The following is an 18,286-nucleotide window of genomic DNA, read 5'->3' as shown; positions in this document are numbered from 1 at the left end:
TCGCCGTTCCAATGCTTGGTAGCAAACATCAAATACAGGTCTGTGAATTAGTGCCTCTTAGACATCAATATCTTGTTAGATGGACCGGCACTGATATCAGGGGGGGAGGTAGGCATGGGGTACAATTGGTCGTGTATGTCAAACAGTCCCGAGTATAATGCCTCCCAGCAGTATGAACCTCTCGAATCCAAGTATTGGACCAACCCTCTCTTAGACCATGTAACAATTAAATCTTGGATAAATACAGGGCCCTGAACATCCCTTAATGAAAGGAAATATACTCACTGCACCGGCAAGCAACAGCAATGTCCCTTCGATTTGCGTGCGTCTCCGTTATGGAAGCAGGTAAGGAAGGTGAAGAGTCCAGGTGAAGAGACTCCAAAGAGCACAGCAGACGTTAGCGACAAAAACGGGAACCAGACTGAGAGGCCTGCAAAAAGGTAGGTGTTTTATTCCAGACAAAACTTCAGAGCATGGTTGTTAAGTACAAAAATCCTCTTACGCGTTTCGCACCAAAGCTCTTTGATAAAGCACCCCAATGGCGCGAAACGCGTAAGAGGATTTTTGTACTTAACAACCATGCTCTGAAGTACTTTTGTCGGGAATAAAACACCTACCCTTTTGCAGGCCTCTCAGTATGGTTCCCGTTTTTGTCGCTAACGTCTGCTGTGCTCTTTGGAGTCTCTTCACCTGGACTCTTTACCTTCCTTGCCTGCTTATTTTATTACATTTCCCTGTATTCTAATGTCTAGCATGCAAAGCACTGTGTACATGGTTCACACTACATCTATCACATATACATACATTCAGACATATATGCATGCATACATCTATTGAATGGCCTAAAGGATTAACTAGGTATTTAGGGGCGTTATTTACACATTTTCCAAGGAGGGGATTAGGAGAAATAGATTATCAAAGATAAAAGGACCCACAATGTGACTTTTTTTTTTTTTAAGCTTGGAGCAGCTTTTTGTTGTCAATTTTTTTTACCTGGGAGACGCTGATAAATGGTCCCTCATGCGTCTGGTGCAATAGATAAAGCTTTCGGGGTGCTCTATAATAAAGAACTGGGCTCTTCTGTACTTAACTCACAAATAATTTGAATCTACAGTATGTGGGCAATTAAGTATGTTCCCTGAAGTTAACACACATCATCACAATTGCCCTTCGACCTCTCACTAGCATAGACTTAATGCCACGTTACTGTAGCATAACACAGCGTTATCTTCCAATAATTAAATAGCCTCACGCCAATCCAGACCCTGAAATCGGTTTTAAATCAAGTGGAGGAGGAGAGGGAAATAACACTGGGACATAATACTATGTTAGTTAAATCATACCTAACTGTGGTGTTCCCACCCCCCGCAGACCCTGTAAGAGCCCTATTTCAGTTTAGATATGACCTAGCTAACGTAGTGTTAAGTCCCTTTGCCTCATTAACATATCATGTGCATCTCTGAGGGCCATTCAGTCATGCAACAGTTAAAGAGGCCTGTGCATTTGTATTCTTTTGAACTGTTCGCCCTGGTTTTGGGTTTGATTGATCGTGTTGATTGCAAAATGAAATAACAGGAGATGTTTGAGCTGCTGTTCAGAGGAACTCAATCCTGGAGCAAAAAACAGTCCACACTCTCACCTCAATGAGCAGAAACATGCATCCTTATTAATTATTAGGTCCCCTTTTTGGTAATTTGCACGCAATTAGCCTTCTTCTGACAACAAGGGGGGGAGGGGGGTGGAGGTCGCAAAACTAGGTCTACAAAATGACAGGGAAACCTTTAATAAATCCTGTTGGGAAATTGAGAGCAACATTTGCAGTTATTTCCTTGATTCCTGGCATTTATCCCCACCCTTTAATATTTGTGCATCACTCCCCACTGTCACTCGCTTATCTTTTCACCTATACATGCACAATTACAATACAGCACTTTGCACAATTCTGTATAACCAGCTGTGTTTTTGTATCGAAAAGGGTGTTAGAAGTCAGAGCACTAAGCAAAGAAAAAAACATTTTATGTTGAAACTGCAATAACAAATGCAGCTTTAAATGAAAGAACGCTGTAGCAAAAAAAAAAACATTTACCCACTTATATTCCAGTCCCATTTCTAATCATTTCGTAACGACTACGTGGAGTTTCTTGTTGACCCCTAAATAAAAATGTCACAACTCAATTTTCCTGCGCTCCCCCACAATAATAGCATTAGGTACAACTAATCCTTAGCTTTGAGGCTGTAAAACACAGTTAGTAACCTGAAAGTGCCCTGAGACATTCGTTTTCATTTCGAATGTTGGATGATTTGTGCATAAATATCTTTTATTGATGGTCCACCATCCATCAAGCCATCCAAGTATTTTATCTGCTGTCACACTTGACTATTCCCAATCCTTCTCTACTCATACTATCAGTGCTTTTCCTCCATAACACAGATAACATGTACATGTTACTGTCTCATTCTATAGCTAATGCTCTCATAGCGTCCTAATCATTTCCCTTCTTGATTATTGTAATCTCCTATTATTTGCCGCCATTGCTTTCCTCTCTTTTTGATAATCTATTGCAGGGATGCTAAAGGTTTTCTTATTGTGGCGATCATCGGTGTTAATAATTATTTGGAGGACTTATACATTGCTTTGCGAAACAATATATTTACATATAAATATAATATAGGTTTAAAATATACTGTATAGGACCCACATAGAGATTTAAAAAAAAAAAAAAACATTTTAAATCAACAAATGCGCATTAAAGGGACATTAATTACTAGTAATGTTGTAATATCCTGGCAATGATTGTAATCAATATAATCTGAAGGTGATGGTGGGTCTTACTACCACCCTCTCTGTCTTTCTAGTTGGTCCTTTGATGTGTAAGGTGTGTGTTGAGCAATATTGACAACGAACTCCCCATTTCGTGTCCTTTTTGTGAATACAAACAAATAGGAAATTCCAGCCGTCCGATATGATTTAATAATACATATACAGTATTAAAAAGGGGCATCAGTAAACTCCACAGCTGACAGATATAAATTACATAGCAGATTTCTAAAGCGGTTAACAATTGCACAATAGGCAGCAAGTGCCCTGCAGGGAATGTGGGGTGTGCAAAGGTTGCGATATATGACCCAAAGATGCCATCTACTGACTGACTGGTGAAGATTGTGTAATTCACTTAGAGCAGGGGTGGCCAACTCCAGTGCTCAAGAGCCATCAACAGGCCAGGTTTAAAGGATATCCTTGCTTCAGCACAGGTGGCTCAATAGGTCCCTACTTCATCACAGGTGGCTCAATTGGTCCCTGCTTCAGCACAGTTGGCTCAATCAGTGGCTCAGTCAATAACAAAGCTCCTGCCTTTTTTTTTTAAATTATTATTATTTATTGATTTTATCTGCGTCAGTAGTAATGTGTGACTCAAGTGTGTAACATTTAACACAAAACCTTACCTAGAGAGGTTTACACCACGTGAAGGAAAGAGGGACAAGCACATATACAGAATTTGATTCGTAATGCAGGAGCGGTGATGTCTAATAATATTTCTAGCTCCCTAAAGTACAAGCTGGTACACACAGGGAAGAATGGGCGAAGAAAGGCTGGATACACAGATGCTACAGTATGAAGCACATCATCGCAATGCTATGTTATGGTAAACCACCTACTTGTGGTCCCTAATAAATAACCCCCCTAGATAACGCTAAAATCAATCATTGAAGTTATTTACCAAACGCGCTTGACTTCAAAACTTGAGCAGTATTGGGAGTATTGGGGTGGGGTGGGGACGCACCATGTTTGTGAGAGAACAAAAATATTTTAAGTGTTAAAATCCCTGCTATTTGTTTTCCTTCCAAATCCCAGTGCTGTTTTTTGCACCAGGTTTTGCCATTGTGGGGATTTCGTTAACCCTTTCACTGCCCGCAGATGCATCCAATTGATGTTTGGTGCATCGCTATATACCAGGAGAAGCCAACTCCAATCCTCAAGGGTCACCAACAGGTCAGGTTTTCAAGATTTCCCTGCTTCAGCACAGGTGGCTCAATCAGTGGCTCATTCGTAGACTGGGCCACTGACTGAGCCACCTGTGCTGAAGCAGGTATATCCTAAAAAAAACTGACCTGTTGGTAGCCCTTGAGGATTGGAGTTTGCAACCCATGCTATGTAGTAAGCAATTTCACATAAGGTTCAAGTATTTTAGCATCATTCATGTCATCAAGAAAGAGGCAAAGGAGAGATTATTTGGGACACTAGAAATTTGGGGAAATAAGGAGAAACTACTTAATACACAAAAAAATGGGATATAAACATTTTGTGGTTTCTGCTAGTGTCTGTGTTAAATCTAACCATTTTTTTTTTTAAGATTGCTATAAGATGCAAGTTTCTTAAGCAGACAAGGTTACCAACAGCAGCCAGAAGGGGAGAAAAATTATAGAAAGAAATAAAGAACATGTTACATACCATGAATGCCATACAGTATACATACACCTTTGACTACTCCTTATACTCCACCCACTCCCCATACCTCTTGCTGACCGAGCACCGAAAATGCAACCGAAATTAATCGAATTAACCCTAATATGTATCAAGGCAACAGCGGTGCAATTGTGGGGCAGAAAAACTGCTCCAGATGTATGGAAGAAAACAGGCTAATACATTCAATGGGATCTGTTTTAACACAGCATCAGGTGCAGTTTTTTTGCCGCAGAATTGCACCACTTTTACCATGATATACAGACCAAATACAAAGTAGTTTAACATACTGTATGGATTGTAAGGCATCATTCTTTAAAGGTCCACGTTAGCTTTCTGTTAACGAAACTACCCGTTTTCACATTTGATACACGGCTCATGAGCGGGGAAACTTGTAAACCAATGTATTAGATCTGACGCACAAACGCAGGGATCCTAAATACTGGACGCAGTCGGCTTCATTAGCAGACCCCAAAGAATCCATACTGTGTTACGAGCTACAGAAGAGGTTTTAATTTAATCTTTAAGAATAATTGGTTGTTTTGTCATTTTACATGTATTAACATGGGCAAACACACCACTCAACACCTATCCACTGCTCAGAAAAAAAAACATTCTCTAGTGCACGGCACCCAACACCTTTTAGCTACTACCCATTGAAAATACACTACAGATGATCACACATCGCAGGTGGATGCTTAGTACAAAGACACATTCACAAAAGAACACATTGTCATCTTAGCTTAACTCTTAACCCCTGTTGCACATTGAAAGCATCAAGGACCACTTAATGATGTTAAGTGGTAAAATTGTTCATAACATGAAATCCTCTACAAAGGCAGCAGACTGTAACAAGGCTCCAGAGCAGGCAGTAAACATCCCTAAGCAAATTATTCTTAACCCTGTCACTGCCACGGAGGTCTGAAAAACATTGCTGAGCTCTGTTATTGAGTGATTTGGCTGATTCTTTGCTTTGCACTAAATAAGTTCTGGTGAAGAACACAAAGAAACCCCCATTACACATTATTCCAATTCCCTTTAGTGTCAATGTATGGCTGACTTGGCTGGTACAGAAGGGGTTACGCCGGATTCTGCTTTATGAGTCCTATATTTCAGCACCTTGGAGAGGGGCAAGTAGATCCAGCCCAGGAACCCTCTACTCCAGGGACAGGAACCCCCTGCTTCCCGACTCACAAGAGCTTTTAACCCCTTCAGTATCGGTAGGGCCTCCAACCCAGGTCCCTCTGGCACTCAAGGGAACACATAGAATAGACATGGGCATCACCATAAGAACATAGAAAAGCATCTGCAGACAGGAGCAGAACGGGACATCAGACAAATTATAAGGGATCAAGAAAGGGAGCACCGAACATGAGGAAAGAGCCTTAATACAACTAAAGAACCTTAAACTGACCAGACTACTCACCTAGCTTCTCGTCTCTTTCACAGTGAGGTTTTTTTTAGAGGTTTCTGAGGACCACAAATACCAGACTTGCTGAATTGCAGAGGAAGCCAAGAGGGGAAGCAATAGGATGCGCCTTGTTTGTTTACTGAGGGAGAGAGGAGGTGGGTCTCATTATATTAAGGGACAGCAGCAACATGTGCCAACCAAACACCTCTGCAGCCTCTGGGACGAGGTTGTAGCACAGAAGATGAATTCGGAGAGGTTGCAGTTATTCTTCACCTCAGCCCACCTCTTACCGAAGTCCTCCTGATTTGCCTTCAGGAAGATGAAAGTGAAACGTCCTCTCGATGATTTTCTGAAGGAGAGGGGAGATGGGTCTCACTGGAGAGAGATGGCAACAGGTGGCACCTCTGCGGCCCCTGGAGACCAGGTCTAGCAAATGTGTCCCAGCACTGAGGCACTCAATGGGTTCCTAGAATCCATCACATCCACCTTTAGGTTGTCAAGTCTCCCTGACGCTTTTGAATCTTTAAATCTCTCTAAAAAATGCAGCAGCAGCAGCAACATGTGTCTGTGTAAGAAACAGCAGCCTGTGCTTGGATCTGTGTGAGGTCCTCTCCCCTGATCACTGGGATGGTCTCTGCTGTTGGAAGCCCTCTGATTCTGACATTCATTGCCATGGCAGTTGGGGTGACCATCATTAGATTGAGCCACTTGTTTAGGCAGATAGGTAACCATAGAAACTCCCTGTACACAGACTTCTCTTCTCACCAATCTCCCCCCTCTCAGCTTATCTTTCCTCCATTTGGGGATGCAATTAGAACTGGGGCTGACAGCTGACAGTCAATAATAAGTCATAACAAATAATTAAGTTACACACAACAAGCTTCTGATCGTGAGTGACAGGGAGACACACAGAAAAGGAATTATCTGAATATACAAGACACAAGATGAAATATAACCTTTTCCTCAATTTCCACTGTGTGTGTGTGTGTGTGTGTGTGTGTGTGTGTGTTTCTATCTATTTATAGAGTGAGGAGGGAAGAAAATATGGGTGTGGGTGTGTGTGTGTGTGTGTGTATGTATTTCTATCTATTTATAAAGAGAGGGGGAAATAAAGTAGGGGAGAGAGAGTGTGTGTGTGTGTGTGTGTGTGTGTGTGTGTGTGTGTGTGTGTGTGTGTGTGTGTGTGTGTGTGTGTGTGTGTGTGTGTGTGTGTGTGTGTTTCTATCTATTTATAGAGAGGGGGAAGAAAATAGGTGTGTGTGGGGGTATGTATTTCTATCTATTTATAAAGAGGGGTGGAAATAAAATAGGGGAGAGTGTGTGTGTGTCTCTATCTTTATTAGAGAGAGGGGGGAAGAACATAGGGGAGAATGTGTGTGTGTGTGTGTGTGTGTGTACAGTAATTCTATCTATTTATAGAGAGGGGAAATAGAATAGGGGATAGTGTGTGTGTGTGTGTGTGTGTGTGTGTGTGTGTGTGTGTGTGTGTGTGTGTGTGTGTGTGTGTGTGTGTGTGTGTGTGTGTGTGTGTGTACAGTATTTCTATCTATTTATAGAGTTTGGAAATAGAATAGGGGATAATATGTGTGTGTGTGCATGTGTGTACAGTATTTCTATCTTTTTATAGAGAGGGGAAATAGAATAGGGGATAGTGTGTGTGTGTGTGTGTGTGTGTGTGTGTGTGTGTGTGTGTGTGTGTGTGTGTGTGTGTGTGTGTGTGTGTGTGTGTGTGTGTGTGTGTACAGTATTTATATCTATTTATAGAGAGGGGGAAAGAGAATAGGGTAGAATATCTCTGTATGTGTATCTATATAAAGAGAGAAAGAGATAATGAAAGATTGAATGCACATCTTTCTTTATGCATACAATGTAATATATACATACTGAAGGAACAGAAAGTGTGTGTGGGGGGGGATAAATATATATTATAACGCACTTATACAGTAACTAGCTATAAAACCTGCAACCCATTATAGACTGCATTTTATGGAACTAGATTTCTGAGGATGACTGTGTGTTCCTGATAACAGCAGATTGCAGTCCGGGGGTAAAGCCAGGACTCTGATATGTCCGCACTTTGTTCTCTGCTTTTAATTTCCGGGCAAATAATTCATGGTCCATACGAATGAGCAGTCTGCAGTTCCTTTACTCCGACCAAGTGAACCATCCCATTTCAATGCAGTCTCGAGATTGGGGTTATCAGATTGTAGCCTCACCCAATGAATTGCTTTGCAGCTCTCACAGTCATATAGTTACTTGTTACAACTGGAAATATAGCTCACATGCACGGATCTTTTGTTTAACCCAATCTACTGTATGATGGAGATGTCTCTAGCAGTGACTGGGTTAGGTGCATATTGTGTTTTCAAGGATTCCACCTATGAGGGGGCTGCACATTGATACTGAAGATATTTTCTCTCTCACCAAAACATTGGGCCAATAAAATACATGGTTTTGCAGATTTTTGGTGTGCCTATTCCTTTATAAAAAAATAACAAAGTATCATCTAGCTCAGGGGTGGCCAACTCCAGTCCTCAAGGGCCACCAACAGGTCGGGTTTTAAAGATATCACTGCAGCATCAGCACAGGTGGCTCAATCAATGACAGCCACCTGTGCTGAAGCAGGGATATCCCTAATACCTAGACTGTGTGTGGCCCTTGAGGACTGGAGTTGGCCAGCCCTGTTCTAGGTACTCTTATAGTTGATTTAAACCAGTTAAGTACAGTCACACACTATATATATACTGCTGCGACACACTTTATTCGAGCAAATACCCAGTATGTACCTGGCAGATACCTGGAATGCGCCGCTCCTCACCTCAGACAAGCCCCGTTGCGTTTGCCTTCCCAGCCATGGTTCATGCCTGGCTGACGGGCGGCTGATCTGTTAAATGATAATGATTAGGATTTAATAGGCTGCAATGCTTCGCGTGTCTACCAGATGGCATAAATTCATGAATTGTAATGCAGTATATATATATATATATATACTGTGCAGTATTGCAGCCAGCGGGAATAAAATGCTTCAATCCCTGCCTGGAAAATAACGCAATGCACTCGGGCAGAAAACAGTCACAAACCTCAATACACCCAAGTATACCCGAATTCGTGGGACTAGCCGAGCTCGAATAAAGTGTGTCGCCAGTGTATATTGTAAAAAAGTACATACTTTTTTATTACAATTTCAGAGGGGGAAAGAATTGCACTCACAAGGATAGTATGATATCAAGCATTGTGACATAATATCTCATAGTCACCAATAGGAGTAATGACAGGATCTGGAGCATACTCCCTGGGCGTGTTGCTGGTTTGTAACTGGTTTGCTGGTTCCTTTTTATTTGTAAAGAAAGTTCCTTGAGATGTAGATACTGTATCGGATATTCTCTGTGCCTCCCAACAAGCATGGACTGCCAAACTGCAGGCTCCTGGACCTCCGTCAACGCGTCTCACTCTGGTGACATCACAAACGTACCCTAATCGTTTCTCAACTAGGATGAGACTTCATCAGGGTAAGAGAGACAGGTCCACTATGGTGCTCTTTAATAGTCCATAGTAACCATAGTGATGACAAATGGTTGTCCCTTTTTAAAGAGGCAGATATATTAAATCTGAAACCCTTCTGTTTACATCTGTGTCGCTCCAAAGGCAGACGCCTGATGGGGTTACCCAACAGCTGCTCCCCTCCATACAGATAGATAAACATAACATACAGGGGCAATAATAGAGCATCAAATGCAAAGAATTTACATACAAAAATCACATACAATACACCCATTCAGTGTCCGTGAATGTATGTATATACATAGATACATTCACAGGCATTAAATGGGACTGAAAAAAATAAAAGATATGAATCAAAAATCAGAAAAACCTGTAAAAGTAAAAATAATAAACGTTTCTTTTGTTTACTCACCATTAGATGTCCACTCACCGAAATCCATGCGACACGGAAGCACAGGAACCAATCCACAGGTAAGCCATAAAATAAAAAACCATAACAAATCCACTGTCTGTGTCTTCTTTCTTCTTTGGGGTCTTTTGGGGTCTTCTCCAGCTTCTTCCATCTTCTTTCGACATGCCCTTCTTCTCTTCTTAGGAGGGGAGGTGTTCCCTCCTCGGCGTCTGGCTTCAAAATGAGGCGACATAGGCTTTTATAGGCCTATGACGTCACATTTTGGTCAAATGTTTCCCACGGTCCTGATTGGGCCGTGAAAAACATGTGATTTGGCCGATCCCAAAAAAAATGATGACGTAATTTAAAGGCAATGAAAGCACAGCCAATCTGAATGGCTTTGCTTCAATTGCCTTTAAAATGACGTCATTAAAAGAAACATGGCCGGTCTCACATGGTACGGTAGCCAATCAGAGCGTGGGAAATACATCCCAACTCTGATTGGCTCTAGTACCATGTGACAAGCTTTCAAAGACGTCACATCCATTCTCCCTCAAGCCTCGGTCACATGGTCTACTAGAGCCAATCAGAGATGGGATGGAGTTCCCACGCTCTGATTGGCTACCGTACCATGTGAGACCGGCCATGTTTCTTTTAATTACGTCATCTTAATTTTGCCCATTACTGTATTGTATGTTGTGTATTGCAATGTTTATTGGGGGCAATTGTCCCCAATAAACATGCTATTATGCCTTAACCCCTTCATTGTCTTAGCGGCTATCCGCTAAGGTAATGAAGCTGCATTAATGTAAATTTTAATAATAATGTGCGGGAGCAGGGGGTCCCCAGAGCTGAACCGCATTGATTTCTGCCTCAGAGACCCCCTGCTTCCCGAGTTACAGGCCCCGGTATGGGGCATCGGTGCCAGTGCGGACACCATCTTTATAGAGCCCACGTCGCGTTTTGGACGCTATAAAGATGGCGGTGACATTGGCCTCCGATGCCCCATACCGGGGCCTGTAACTCGGGAAGCAGGGGATCTCTGAGGCAGAAATCAATGCGGTTCAGCTCAGGGGACCCCCTGCTCCCACACACTATTATTAAAAATACATTAAAGCAGCTTCATTACCATAGCGTATAGCCACTATGGTAATGAAATATTGTTTATTGTTATGTGTGTTTTAATACTAGTGTAGATGTGCAGGGGGTCTCCTGAGCTGAACCGCATTGGTTTCAGGTCCGAGGACCCCCTACTTCAGGAGTTATAGGCCCCTTTATGGGGTCCCGGTATCCCCTGCAGAATGTAAATAACCCGGTCACGTGACGCGGGAGCTTTAAACTGCAGGGGATACCGGCACCCCATAACGGGGCCTATATCTCCTGAAGTAGGGAGTCCTCGGACCTGAAACCAATGCGGTTCAGCTCCGGAGACCCCCTGCACATCTACACTATTATTAAAATGTATTTATTTAGTATACGATCGCCTGTAACAGTCTTGCATGGAGATGGCAAATCTCCATTCAAATGTTACAAGCGGCTTTTTTTTCTATCAGCTAGCGTACGGAAAGGTTAAGAACGCTAGCAGGGAAAAAAAAGCATCACGTACGCTGTGGGTGTTCTGAGCTATATTCAGCAGGTACGTTAAAAAATGGCCTCAAGGCCTTAGTGCATCGCGTCCCCGGTTTCACTTTTTAACGAACCTGCTTTTTGGCCAAATCAGAACGCAAAGCCATTGAACTTAGTGCATAGCCCCCTATAAATCCAAACAGATTCTCTTTTACATAGAGTCTTAAAATGGTCCCTTTGCAGATTTGGAAAGGGACATGCTCTTATCCCATCATTTTAGGGGACACAGGATTTTTGTGGTGAATATTGAGAAAATGTCTAGAAAGACTATGAATGATGTTTCTACTAATAATACTGCGCCTGTGGTCCAGAAACCTGGTGCTTAGGGCCCGAGTGGTACGCCCCACTTGTTGGGAACCACAGGCGCAGTATATCATATAGACAACATGAGTGGTTAAGCAGTTGATATGTCCCTTAATCTTAAATGCATTACTGTTGCTAATGAATTCAACTAAATCCCTGTTAACTAAATGTCTGGAAGTCATGCATCAGCACCTACCGCACCTGTAACTTCCATTGGTGGTAGAGATCATTTTACGAATAGTAACTTCAGTGGATTTCAATATGCTCAGTGCCAAAATATTCTCTACATTTCTTGTCTTTTTTTTTAAATAACATGAATTTGTTTTGGCAATTCAGGGCCCAAGATTGGGTTACATGATGGAATATGCAGATTGGTTAAATTTAGTAATAATTTAGCTGAGCCCCAACTGCCCGTATCTTGACTGTTCTTTTGTGTTGAAATCCTATCAATCTACTAGAGACATCTCCAAGACTGGATTTTAATTTTGGATCCAGCCAGTTCTTTGGTTCTATCAGTGCATTGAACTTTATTAAAGGCCTCTAATAGTAGTTGATCACAATAGCCTTTCCTAACAGTTTTATCTGTTGGAGTCTTTGATTGCTCCCAGAAATATCTTTTCAAAGAGCAATTTCTCTTCATTCTATAACAGTATATTGACCAAGTGGTATGTTATCCAACCATTTTCCATGGTGGTTGCTAGTGGCATGCAAATAACTGTTAACATTGACTGATTTGAAATGCGTGTTAATGCAAAAATCCTCACCAACTGCAAGTAGTACATCAAGAAAAACAATAGAGTGTGAACTGATGTCATGAGTGAATTGTAGGCCCATGTCGTTCTGGTTGAACGATAATAGGATATCTCTGACATTGTCTTCTTCACCTTCCCCAATAATAATGATGTCATCTATGAAACATCCATAGTACACAAGCCCCGCCCCAAGCCGTGAGTTGTTCTAGACATTCTCCTCTTCTCATACTCTCATGTAGAGATTGGCATAGCTGGGGGTGAACTTGGTGCCCATGGCCATTCCACAGACCTGTAAATAGAATACACATTAAAAAAAGAAAATAACTGTGATTTAAAATGAAATCTATACTAGAAAGAACAAATTATTATTTGTTCTCTAGATAGCAATTCATCTATGTACAAGAAGTGTCTAATTACTAGAACATCCTTGTTCTGTTCTATACAAATGTAGAGAGATGCAACGTCACAGGTAACACATTTGTACTTGGGTTTCCACTGAATCCCTAAGATGGAGTCAATGACATGGAGCGTTTCCCTCAGGTAAGACCTTAGTTTGACATATGGTTGATAAAATAATACACATAATGGGAAATACTGGACGTCATCAACTCCACCCCGGAGATAATGGGTCTACCTGCAGTATTCTGCAAACACTTGTGCACCTTAGGAAGGTGATAGATATTGGTGTTTGTGGGGGCTCAATATAGAGAACATTGTATTCCAATTTCTAATGAGACATATTTTTTGTGCTTGAAGGTGGTTATCTGGTAGAGTGTCTGAAATTAATCATTATTATTGAGAAGCCTAATAGCCTCACCAATGCAATCCTCACTATTTTGTACCCTTTTTTTTTGCTTGTCTGATTACTAAGGAATTCCTCCCCTTTAGTTCTTCCATGACCAATTTTTCTCCCTTAGATAGATTGTTTCTATAGGAGGGAGGTTTCTTAAATAACCTCTCAAAATCCTGTTTTACAAGCATGTAAAAGGTTTCAATAAAACTTCCCTTAGATTGGTAGGTGAAGAATAGAGATTTGGTTTGAACACAGAATGTATTGTAGCCCTTGACAAATCTTCATTGACTGAAATTGAACTCAAAATAGATGGAGATACAGAGTTGCCGAAGGGGAAAGTATCCAATTCCAATTCCAAACCTGAAAGGGTTGGAGATACATTGTTTTCAGACAAAAGGGAGGTGAGAGCCTCTACACACTCAGTTTCTTGTGAAGTGAAATATGTAATAGATTCACAATGAGGTTTATGAATTAAAAAAAGTTTTTAGTGTCATTTCATGTATCAAGTTATTCAAGTCCACAAAGAGATCAAACGACGAGGGCCCTGAGTTTGGAGAAAAAGAGAGCCCTTTCCCAAGAAGGGGTAATTGACTTGATGTGAAAATGACATAAAGAAGTTACATAGTTACATACAGTAGTAGATAAAGTTGAAAAAAAGGCGTATTTACATCACGTTCAACCTATGCTATATTTAGACGACAGATACTTTATCCTATATTTGTATTTACAGAATATTGATCCAGAAGAAGGCAAACAAAACCCCAGTGAAATATCATTTAATGATATCTCATAAGGGGAAAATAAATTCCTGAATCCAAAATTGGCAATCGGATTACTCCCTGGATCAACATCCTTTCCATGTTTACTTATTTGGTATATCCCTTTCCTTTCAAAAAAGATGTCCAACCTTTATTTGAAGATATCTATTGTACATTATCTGCAATCACAGTCTCCATGGGCAATGAATTCCACATTTTAACTGCCCTTACTGTAAAGAACCCTTTCCTTTGCTGCTGGGGGAATCTCCTTTCCTCCAACCTTAAGGGATGGCCCCAGCTTCCTTTGTACTGCCCTTGGGATGAATAGTTCTTTTGAAAGCTCCTTGTATTGTCCCTGAATATATTTGTATATAGTTATCATATCCCTTCTTAGATGTCTATTTTCTAATGTAAACAAATCTAAATTAGCTAGCCTCTCCCCATAAACCAGATTTTCCATCCCCTTTATTAATTTGGTGGCTCTTCTATGCACTTTTTTTAGTTCCATAATGTCTTCTTTATGGAGTGGTGGCCAAAACTGTACTCCACATTCAAGGTATTACAGGATTTAGATTTTTGACTACGGCAATCCAACCGTCCGCTGTGAGCTGACTCTGGATTAGCTTTGTTCTGTCGGGGACTATTCTCAGGGGATGGCCGTGCAGGACCCACTGATGCTAGTCGGGGACTGAAATCCTCCATCTGCATGGGTAGGGTATATGAGCGGGCAACCAGTGGATAGGGCTTCTGGAAAATGCAGGGCTCGGTGGCCATCATTTTCACTTAACTCGTTGCCAGCTGTAACTATGACTACACTCCAGCTGTAGGTGGGGTCCCACTTTTGGCTTAGGGCCCGGACTCCGGCTAAACCAGGAAACCGCCTTAGGGAGGTGAAGACTTACTGTGGCGGTGTGCCGGCCGGGATGTCCCCCACAACGACCACCTGGCGGGGAGGCTCATGGAACTCCACGGCCAACTGACGGACCTCTTGTTTGGAGGGTACGAATTTGGTTCCCTAAATTTGGTTCTGCTATCTCGGGCACCATAGGTTTGAATCTCTGCAGCGCCTCCAAATGTAGCCCCCTTTCCCTATGCCTAAGGGAACTAAGTGGGCAACTACGCATGCTGCTGTATCTTTTTGCTCACAGGAGGCCTAAGCCTCCACCTCTGGGAGCCTGGGGTGAGCTCTTTCTCCTTGTGTGCAGCGCCTCCACCATTGAGGGATCCCATCATTGGCGGGATAACCCCTCACAGGAACCGATAAACAGTAATAAGTAATACACCACACACTGTATATAATTAAGGTTTACTGTACACACATTAACACAGATAACATATAATAACTGTACCCACAGTATGAACCCAGTGCCTCAACACGTACGTGGAGGTTTCCCCAAAGTACTGAGGATGCTGTGACACCAATACCCCAGGTATCCTGTCCCAGCAATTCCCACCCAAATGTGAGGTAGCGCTACCCCCTGTGGAGTTAGCTGCACGTTGGGTACCTGCCTGGGTACTCCAGTACCCAGGTGCTGCTTGTCGCGATGGATTGGAGCGGGTTCCACATTGCGGGGGCCTCCAACACAAATCCCCTCTCTCCTAAGGGTCCTGATCCTCCGCGTGGGGTGAGCTCCAGACGGAGGGTCTCACCTGAATGTTCTGGGCTACTGCGGCCTGATCCCAGGTTGCAGAGCACCGCATGGCTGTCCGGTAACCGGTGCAGAAATATCAGTAAGGGGAAGAGTCCCTATCTGGGGCCTTCCTGCAACACTCCTCTACTATGGCTCAGGTCCTAACTGGGGCCTAGGGGGCAAGATCTAGGACTAGGCCAGGAAGCACTGCTCCTGGACACTACCTTCTTCTCTGCCTCCTCCGTCCAGACTGACTTGCGCACTCCCTGCATGCAGAGGATATCCTGTCTTTCCCACCTGCGCAAATCCCATTGGCCGGGGCAACCCCACGTGGGCAGTCCCTCCCTCTAGGGATTCTGGGACAAGTAGTCCCACGGCAGGATGTGCGGAGCTAACCTAAGATGGCCACTACACTCCTTACTCTGCGCATTCGCGCCTCACCGCTCTGCGTCTGAATAACTCACAAAATGGCCGCCCCCATGTCCCGATCATGTGGAGCTCCATGGAACCACTAAACAGCTCCCCCCGCACCGGAGGCAGGGTAGGGGGACTCGGCTACACATATAATAAAAACAAATACATACTGTATAAAAAAAACAAATACATATAAACCCTTACCTTGGGGCTGGTCTAAGGTGTCAGGTCTCTGGCCGGGCCTGGTGTTTGCGGGGAGCCCGGTGGCTGGACAAAGCAGGTAGGCCCAACCACTTGTTGCCACCATGCCCCATACTCTCACCAGCTGCGGGCCTCTCCCTAACTCTGTCCCATGCCAAGCTTCTGGCACACGCCAGGCCCTCTGACGTCAGCACATACCGGAAGTAAGCTTGGCTGGGCTTCCGGCATGCACCAGCATGAGGGAGACCTGGTGATGCGTTGACATCAGAAGCGTGGGACAGTCAGTGTGGAGGGAGGCTTGCAGCTGGGGGAGAGCGGGACTCTGGCGGCAATGACAGGTTGGGCCTAATTGCTTTATCCGGCCGCCGGGTACTCCGAAGCCACCGGGCCCGGGACACTGTCCCCAGCTGTCCCCCCCCTGTCAATGGCCCTGGTGGTAGTGTATATTTCTTTAAGTGTACCTTTGTTCATGCTTAACTAACCATGTGTTTTTTTCTTGAGTCGTGATGTCACGCATTATGGGACTATTTAAGAAAGGACTTTTTACCTAAGGATCAGAGCCCCTGAGGAAGTCCTTGCAAAACAAAATGCGTAGGGCAGTGGAGCAGCACTAGATATGAGGCGTTGTACACACGTTCCTATCGGTTCCTGCTGTTGATGGGGCTTCTGGAAGTGACGTCATCCCCCCCTCTGGGGAGGAAGGTCTCTCATGCTGGTTCCTGGACCCAGGGTTAGGTTTGCCAGGTGTTGACCTGGACAGTCCTGTATTTGGACACTGTCCAGTAAAAAATGAGAGGTAATACTGGCCATGTATGTGTCGTGTATTACCTCTCTGGACATGTATGTGTCGGGTATTACCTCTCTGGACATGTATGTGTCGGGTATTACCTATCTGGACATGTATGTGTATACCGGTATTACCTCTCTGTACATAGTTGCTAGGGGGCTGGGCAGCTTCTTCCATCTTGATTGGCTGCTGCTGTGTAATGCAGCCAATGATGAGGAGGTGTGAGGAGCCTGGGGTGGGGGCCAAGTAGAGGAGGAGAGAACAGAGAGGTGAGTGCGTCGCACCTTTCACCATTGTGTCCAGCATTTTTCCGCCTGGCAACCCTGCCCAGGGTGCTCTAAACGCTTGCAATATTGTGAGTGCTATTTTGTTACCTTATGTGTGTTCTTGTAGTAAATGGCATGTCTGCACTATGGCCGGCCTTTTCTTCTCTCGAGCGGAGGAACTCGCTGTATGGTTCTGAATCTGGCTTGTGTCCGTAAGGTTTCTGATTTCTGCAGCGGCTCCTATGTGAAGGAGGTTGGGTTTCACCTCATACTGCCTGTATCCATCTCACACCATGTGAGTGGGAGAAGGAACATTTATCACTGGCTGTGTTGTACTTATGCTCCGTATCCCGTCTCTCTATCCCTTAACGAGGGATAGACGATTGGGGAAAGTATTTTTCATCGGAGCTGCATTACCCCCTGTGGTTATATTGTTGGTGACGTATTCCATCATATATATTTTTTGTTTTTCGTGCCTGCTTCTTCTGTTGATTTTGTATACTTGATGTATTGAGGCGGATTACATGCTGAAATGAAGCTTTATAACCTAAACACACACACACACACACACACACACATATATATATATATATATACTAGCTGATATACCCGGGGTTCCGCGGAAGTACATTTTCCCGCTCCCCCTCTGTCTCCGCTCCCCTCCCCCGTTCCTAGATTTATTTGCCCCCCCCCCCTTCCCAGCTCGGTTTCCCCCCGTTAAGCTCCGTTCCCCCCCGGGACACTTTACATCAGTCTTTCCTCCCTGCACCAGACGGCACTCTCCCCCCCTGCACCCCACATCACTCTCCCCCCCCCCTGTACCCCACATCACTCTCCCGCCCCCTGCACCCCACATCACTCTCCCCCCCCTGAGGCCGCAATCACTCTACCTCCCCTGTCCCCGGTGGTTGTGTCCCCCCTGTCCCCTGCGCTTGTTTTCCCACCCCCCTCTCTCCGGCGCTGGGGTCACCCTGTCCCCGGCACTCCTTC

The 18,286-nt window shown here is 43.8% G+C and overlaps 1 protein-coding gene across 1 annotated transcript in view; it reads right to left on the bottom strand.

The window, feature by feature from the left end:
- The window catches only part of VWA5B1 (von Willebrand factor A domain containing 5B1), a 125,276-nt gene extending 118,977 nt beyond the window's left edge, over positions 1–6,299 (bottom strand). Inside the window, exon 1 of the mRNA XM_075606050.1 lies at positions 5,889–6,299. The gene's annotated coding sequence lies outside the window, so the exon portion shown is untranslated. The remainder of the gene's footprint in view (positions 1–5,888) is intronic.
- Between the last annotated feature and the right edge of the window lie 11,987 nt (positions 6,300–18,286).

This window comes from Ascaphus truei, chromosome 6, assembly GCF_040206685.1.
Source record: "Ascaphus truei isolate aAscTru1 chromosome 6, aAscTru1.hap1, whole genome shotgun sequence".
Lineage (NCBI taxonomy): Eukaryota > Metazoa > Chordata > Amphibia > Anura > Ascaphidae > Ascaphus > Ascaphus truei.
The sequence above is the reverse complement of the archived record's forward strand: the minus strand, read 5'-3'. Positions and strand labels throughout refer to the sequence as shown.